At 33.3% G+C, this 6,362-nt stretch overlaps 1 non-coding gene across 1 annotated transcript; it reads right to left on the reverse strand.

The window, feature by feature from the left end:
* Positions 1-4,818: 4,818 nt before the first annotated feature.
* TRNAP-AGG (transfer RNA proline (anticodon AGG)) lies at positions 4,819-4,894 on the reverse strand. Its single transcript has one exon. It is a non-coding gene; the product is annotated as a tRNA-Pro (tRNA).
* Positions 4,895-6,362: the final 1,468 nt, after the last annotated feature.

The raw sequence follows: 6,362 nt of genomic DNA on the forward strand, positions 1-6,362 counted from the left end.
AATATGAGCACTATGTTTCACCTTCAAATTTGCCTCAAGATGACCTCATTTCATTGATTCATTGGTCAAGCATTGCTGGCATAAAAGACAAAAAGGAATCTGCTCATCTTGAACAGCGGGTATGAACCCAAATTTTAAATATTCCTCTGAATATTGACGACTTTTTTCTTGCTTGCACCACTCATTTTACTATGGGCTATAATAAAAGTAAGATCAATTAAAAACTAATATTAAAATATGTGTTGAAATATATTCAATGTGACTTAGAGTAAACGTATACTAAAAATTCATATTTATTTAAATGTACATTACACATTTACTACACTACCACCGCAAATCAAAAGGTATCTATATTTTTTCCACTTGACAAAATTTTCTGGAAAGTTATGCTTCTAAAATTAAAATTGTCATGCATGCACTATTATAGCCCCAATAATATTTATAAAATATTAGTGCTTTCTAGCCCTGATGCAAGAAGTACTTAATAGAGAATTTAATATTGATAAAAATAAAATCAAATACTTACCAATTATATCTATACAATATATATGTATATTTATTAAATCAACGAGCTTTTACAACAGTTTTGACTGACATTTATTTCAAATTAACACCAACTGAATTATGTGAAACACTACAGAAGTTGCGGTGGGCCAATTAGGTGAGAATAACTGCATTGTTTAGCGAGTTTTTAAAAGCCCGGGGTTCCCCATGCAGATGGCACGCTCCGCAGTAAACCCAGGATGAAGTTTACTTGATGACGCCAATCACCCAGTTGATATTTTGGTCTCGTCAAATGAAATTATACTTAATAATTATTTACTGCAATTATTTAAGAATTGCATTTTTTGTTAAATTTGGCACCGATATCTAGCATTGCATTTAAATGGCCTGGGGCGAAAGAGTTAAAGTTGTGTCGAGTCCATTTTCAAATTGCCCCCCTTAACTATCGAATTGCCCCCCTGTGAGGCATGGGACCCACTTTGGGAAACACCGTAGTAGTGAGAAAATTATGTAATTTACAGAGTGGTCGCCCTGCTCTCTCAAGTACCCACCTGGCTCCATATCTAGTTATTATATTATTGACTGTATTTTCTGTTCTGTATTTTATACCCCCATGACTATTCTGTAACTATCAATGTGTACTTTTAAACCTCTTCATCTTTTTTACTCAACACCTCAACCCCTTTCTTTTCTGTCAATGATTATTTTATTTATTTTGTTTACAAATTATAACTTTAAGAACAATCACCAGTTCCTTTTCATCTTCATTTTCTCTTACAGGGCCTAAAACAGTGTTGATTCATACAAAACATCTGTTTCAAATGAACTCTTCTATGTTGTCCACTTTGGGAATTTGCTTTATATGTTTGTCTGGTTTTTGTGATATTAAGTAGTTTCTAAATATGTATTGGCCATAGTTTTAACAATTAGATTCTGAAGACAATTGCTGGTCTGAAAATATATGATACTACAGAAAGGCAAGGCTAGGGTAAACTTTAAAGGACATGATTTGAGGATAAAATGAACTTGCAGCATATGTTAATTCATAGCTGCTACGTCACCTCTCATTTCAACTATTCTTAATGTTTATTCAAATTTCAGAAACCAAATATTTACTATCTGCTATTTTTTTTGTGACAGGTACAGAGAGAGAGACAGAGAGACGGACAGGTAGGAACAGATAAACAGGAAGAAAGAGAGATGAAAAGCATCAATTTTTTGTTGTGGCACCTTAGTTGTTTATTGATTGATTTCTTATATGTGCCTTGACTGGAAGGCTACAGCAGACCAAGTGACTCCTTGCTCAAGCCAGAGACATTGAGCTCAAGCTGGTTAGCCTTTCTCAAACCAGATGAGCCCGCGCTCAAGCTGGCGACCTCAGGGTTTCAAACTTGGGTCCTCCAGATCCCAGTCTGATCCTAACCTCTGTGCCGCCACCTGATCAGGCTTCCTATCTGCTATTTTCTAATCCTCTGCTAGTTGTTCTACTTTGGGAGCAGTTTATCCTTATTGTTTCTCTGTATATAATCTCATATATTTGCTTATCACTTCAACTCTACTCTTTTTTTTCTTGAACAAATAAAATGTTACTGCTCTATTGGATTATTTTCTGTCACAATAGAATTTGATACATAGTAAATATTTTTATTGAGATATATTTGACATATAACATTGTATTAGTTTTAGGTATATAATATAATGATTTGATATATATATATATATATATATATATGCATTGTGAAATGATTACCACAATAAGTTTAATTAATATTAATCTTCATACATACTTATAAGTTTTTATCTTGTGATGCAAACTTTTAAGATCTACTCTTCTAGTATATTAAATATTTTAACCTATCAAATAAATTCAGTTATGGAATTATTTCCCTATTCAACTGATCTTTTAATGTCTTGGAACTTTTATCTATTCTGACTCAAGATAGATAAATAGAGAGCAAAAGAAATAGATGATAGATGACAGATAGGTAGATATATGATAGACAGATGATAGATAGGTAGATATGTACCAAAAATCTCCAAATGCTAATCAACATTTGTGCATATGGATGACATATCCATGCTTTCCAGGGATTTATAATCTATACAATATAGAAAAGCATAGTGTTATAAAGCTATTATATAAAAACCAAAGCACATAATGAGACAAAAATATTTTAAAATATAAAAACCTTTTTTTTTAATTTACCACATAGTTTCTTTTGCTTTAAAGCATTGATCTTCATTATCTTCCAATATATCATTATTATTTATTTTTAAGGTCAATATATCATTATTATTTATTTTTAAAGTGAGATAACAACATTATCTAGTAATTGCAAAGATAAATTCAATCATCCAACTAAAATGTGTGTCCTTGTTCTTAAATGTTACTTAATTAAATGTGTAGAGGATAAAATAGTATAGACGGTACAGATGAAAGTAAGCTTATTTATTTACAATGTGAAAGTAAGCTTATTTACTCAACAAAGACATAAATCTTGATTTAGGCTTTAAAAAGTGAATGTGATCTAGACACCAGAAATTAGATAGGCATTCTAGGTACAAAACAGTATAAACAAAAGCATGGAGTTAAAGCCCAGTACATTACTGAAATAATCCTACTCCACATTTCTTTATCTCAGATTCTACACTAAACCTTATCCAATTGACCTTTCTGCTCCAGAATTACTTTTGGTGCAGACAAATTACTTTTACTCAGCAAATACTTTTAGAATCTAATGAAAGAGTGGTTTGTTTTCCTTCATTTGTGAACAATACTGTGTCCTGAGGAAATAATATTAGATCCACATTTTAAATAGGAATATATTAGATTTTTTAATTACATAGTGTTGTATATGTCACACTCTAGCAGGCAGATTCCTGAAAGGATAAAGTGAGTCATGGAGAGAGAACACTTGCACCGGAAACATGAATTCTTGATAAATTACAAGAGTAAATAAATGAAATATATTTTGCTGAAATGAAGACCAAGCTGAAATCAGTCAACATACCAAGGAGAAGAAAAGGTTTCTAAAAATACATAAACTGCACAAATGATCTTTTATTGTAAAGTGTAGCTTTTCATTTCATTTGCCACAAGGGTGGCCATTAGGTAGAATGCTTGTTTTGATATATACCACTCAATTGTGAAAGTAATCTTTTGCTTTAACTCTTTATTCAAGAACTACCCTGGTGTTTTTAATTGGCTAATGCTGCCTACACACTGCAATCTCCCAATAAATATACTACTTCTAAAATATAGCTCTGTATTAATTTCTTCCATTTCAATGTAGTTTAATATTAAAACTATTTTACATCCTAGTTGTAATTAGCAAGTATGATCAGTGTAAAAATTTGAATGATAGTTGCAGCTGCAGTATGCTAGGTCATAAACATTCCCAATATTATAAAAATATAATTCCCAAATCAAAGAGGACATGTCAATGCCAAACACAGTTGAAAATTCAATGTTTTTCTGATTTTGTATAATAAATATTGCTGAGACTAATATTCGTGCATATAATTTTTGCCTATAATTCTAATTATTTTGTTATAATAAAGAATAAATATAGATCAAAACATATAAAAGATTCTAGACATATGATACCAATTTGCCTTTCAGAAAACTACCAAATTATATCTTTATTGGCATGAATGCAGGCACTAATGCTGCATTGTTTCAAATTAAATTTTCCAATGTCTTAGTGATAAATGACTTCTGTTTATGTAAATGACATTTTATTCAGACAGAACTTGAAACTTGTTTATCAACTAATTCATTATACTATTTAGATATGTCTTTAGAAATAATTTTCATTAGGTTTATAGTATTTTCATACTATCAGTAATAAATTTTGTATACTAAAAAAACAACCCCTTTATCAGTCTCTGCAAAATTTTCATAGTTATTTGACACTTAAATATATTATATTAACATAAAAGGTATTCATTTTTAGAACATTATATATATATATATTTGCTATATTAAAATTTACTCAATTTTTTTTTTCTGCATTTTTCTGAAGCTGGAAACAGGGAGAGACAGTCAGACTCCCGCATGCGCCTGACCGGGATCCACCCTGCACACCCACCATGGGGCGATGCTCTGCCCACCAGGGGGCGATGCTCTGCCCATCCTGGGCGTCGCCATGTTGCGACCAGAGCCACTCTAGTGCCTGAGCCAGAGGCCACAGAGCCATCCCCAGTGCCCGGGCCATCTTTGCTCCAATGGAGCCTTGGCTGCGGGAGGGGAAGAGAGAGACAGAGAGAAAGCGCAGCGGAGGGGTGGAGAAGCAAATGGGTGCTTCTCCTGTGTGCCCTGGCCAGGAATCGAACCCGGGTCCTCCGCACCCTAGGCCGACGCTCTACCACTGAGCCAACCGGCCAGGGAAAATTTACTCAATTTTTAATTTTTATAGATATTGTGTACTTTATTAAGCTGTAATAATGGTGCATATGGTATAAGTATATTAATGTTTTCTGATGCATAACCAGTATTTCTAAAGTTTTATTTATTTATTTTTATTATTAATTTTAATGGGGTGACATTGATCAATCAGGGTATATAGGATCAGAGAGAATATCTCCTGGTTATTTTGTCAATTGAGTATGTTGCACACCTATCACCTAAAATCAAATTGTCTTCTGTCACCTTCTATCTGGTTTTCTTTGTGCCCTTCTCTCCCTCCTACCCCTCCTTTTACTCCCCCCCCTCATAACCACCACACTCTTATCCATGTCCATGAGTCTCATTTTTGTGTCCCACCTATGTATGGAATCATATAGTTCTTTATTTTTTCTGATTTACTTATTTCACTCAGTATAATGTTATCAAAGTCCATCCATGATGTTGTAAATGAGCTGATGTCATCATTTCTTGTGGCTGAGTAGTATTCCATAGTGTATATGTACCACATCTTTTTTTTCCAATCATCTATTGAAGGGCTCTTTGGTTGTTTCCATGTCTTGGCCACTGTGAACAGTGCTGCAATGAACATGAGGGTGCATGTGTCTTTACGTACCAGTGTTCTTGAGTTATGGGGGTATATACCCAGTAGAGGGGTTGCTGGGTCATATGGTAGTTCTATTTTTAATTTTTTAAGGAACCACCATACTTTCTTCCATAATCGTTGTACTACTTTACATTCCCACCAATAGTGGATGAGGGTTCCTTTTACTCCACAGCTTCTCTAACACTTGTTATTACCTGTCTTGTTGATAATTAGCTAATCTAACAGACGTGAGGTGGTATCACATTGTAGTTCAGATTTGTATTTCTCTAATAGCTAGTGAAGATGAGCATCTTTTCATATATCTGTTGGCCATTTATATTTCTTTCTGAGAGAAGTGTCTGTTTATGTCCTCTTCCCATATTTTTTATTGGACTGTTTGATTGTTTGTTGTTGAGTTTTGTGAGTTCTTTGTATATTTTGGATATTAGGTCTTTATCTGTGCTGTTGTTTGAAAATATCATCAGCCATTTAGTTGTCTGTCTGTTTATTTTGTTGTCAGTTTCTCTTGCTGTGCAAAAGCTACTTAGTCTGTTGTAGTCCCATTTATTTATCATTACCTTCACTTCCTTTGCCTTTGGAGTCAAATTCATAAAGTGCTCTTTATAACCAAGGTCCGTGAGTATAGTACCTATGTTTTCTTCTATGGAATTTATTGTTTCAGGTCTTATATTTAGGTCTTTGATCCATTTTGAATTAATTTTAGTACAAGGGAATAAACTGTCATCGAGTTTCATTCTTTTGCATGTGGCTTTTCAGTTTTCCCAGCACCATTTGTTGAACAGGCTTTTCTTTCTCCATTGTGTGTTTCTGGCCCCTTTATCAAAAATTATTTGTGGGGTTTTTTTT

Source organism: Saccopteryx bilineata, chromosome 8 (genome assembly GCF_036850765.1).
Source record: "Saccopteryx bilineata isolate mSacBil1 chromosome 8, mSacBil1_pri_phased_curated, whole genome shotgun sequence".
In the NCBI taxonomy this organism is placed as follows: Eukaryota; Metazoa; Chordata; class Mammalia; order Chiroptera; family Emballonuridae; genus Saccopteryx; species Saccopteryx bilineata.